The sequence below is a fragment of the Rhagoletis pomonella genome, unplaced genomic scaffold (genome assembly GCF_013731165.1).
Source record: "Rhagoletis pomonella isolate Grant_MI unplaced genomic scaffold, Rhpom_1.0 Rhpom_scaffold_00003, whole genome shotgun sequence".
Classification (NCBI taxonomy): domain Eukaryota; kingdom Metazoa; phylum Arthropoda; class Insecta; order Diptera; family Tephritidae; genus Rhagoletis; species Rhagoletis pomonella.
The window spans coordinates 46,356,220-46,357,811 of NW_023458557.1; positions in this window are offsets into that span (position 1 = coordinate 46,356,220).

Here is a 1,592-nt window from a genome sequence, read left to right on the forward strand (position 1 = left end):
ACAAAGTTATAATACCCTTGTGCACAAGTGCGCTCGGGTATAAAAATCATGGCCGACAAATTGAGAGAACGGTTCTACCTTGCTATGTTTTTATCATGATATAATTTACACAGAACATTTTCATTTTCCCAAGAGTGAAGGGTGAGACAGCCTCTCTGAGTTGGTGGATTCCTTTCACAATTTTAGAGAAATTATATCTAAATAGTTTATGCATAGCGAGTTTTTCGAATGTAATATAATAGGGGTATTCTCCAAATCTTGCAAAGCCATTGCACGTAGCACGGATTGCATGGATTACATAACTTGCAAACACACAAAAACAAAATACATGGGAAACAATATTTCCTTTCGCTGCAAAATATGCAACGTCGAAACCCATGTATATATTTTGCAAGATAGCATAGCAAGATAAATGCGACCCTGTGCTAGTTGTTTTGTTGTTGGAATTGCTACAAGAATGATAGAATACAAGACTGTGCCAATGAGAGGATTTTTGAGCGTAATTTTTGCGTGACGTCAGCTTGGTACAATTGCGAGAGAGAAATACCAAGTCGCATATAAAAATATGTAAACAATGCAGAAAAATATGTTAATTTTAATATTACAAGGCCCAATTTTGCGAGAATCAATAAATATACAAAGATTGATTAATTAGGAACACTTAGCAATAATTTTGGACATGTCGCCCTTTAGGTAAGTACGATTTTTAGAACATGAAAAAATGGATGAATTAACAGAGTTTGCAATTTCATGTAGACCAAAAGGAAGGTGTGCAGCAAAGTGAATTTTTGGACTCGCCATCAGTGCAGGGACTTTACCAATTTATTGGTAGATCTTCCAACTTTTTACCTCTATTTTATTTTCTAAAATTTTTACCAACAAAGGCTAAAAATCTACCACTATTTTCCGGAAAGAAAGCAAAGAGATCGCAGTGTAAATGTATGTCCATATTTTGCCATCGGACAAAATGAAAAGTTAACTCTGACCCTAACCAATTTAAAAGTGAAATTGCATCTCTATCAACTGTTTATGGAAATATTTTTCGTTTGCAATACGTTTTCTGTGGGAGACTGCCAAACTGGTGTGCAAAATTTCATCATTTCAAAACTAATTTTAATAAAAAAATTTTGAAGTGCAGAGTAATTGTTTTAATGTAGCAGCGCCTGAATCAAGGCATCCGTGAAGCAGATTCGAATCGAAATTTTCTTTTTGAGAATACGGCTTTTGGTAGCGAGTAAGCTTTTTCAGTTCAAAATGTATTTGAGAGAAAAAAGTTGTTACTTTGTTTCATTCGATTCGAATTGTGTTTCATTCGATCACGGATGCCATGATTCGGGCCCATTTTTATGTGCTACATACATATTTATACGTTTTTTGTTGAATGTGTTATTGTTTTATAATAATAATAATATAATAATAGATTGGCGCTTACACATATATATGTTAATGTTTGGCCGAGCTTCTCTTATAAAGCGCTTGTTTTATAAAGAATTACTATTTATTCCAAGGCGAATTCATATATTAAGTTGACAAAGTCTAAGTTCAGGCGGAGCCGAACATTAAATACCCGGCGCAAGTATTAAATATATGTT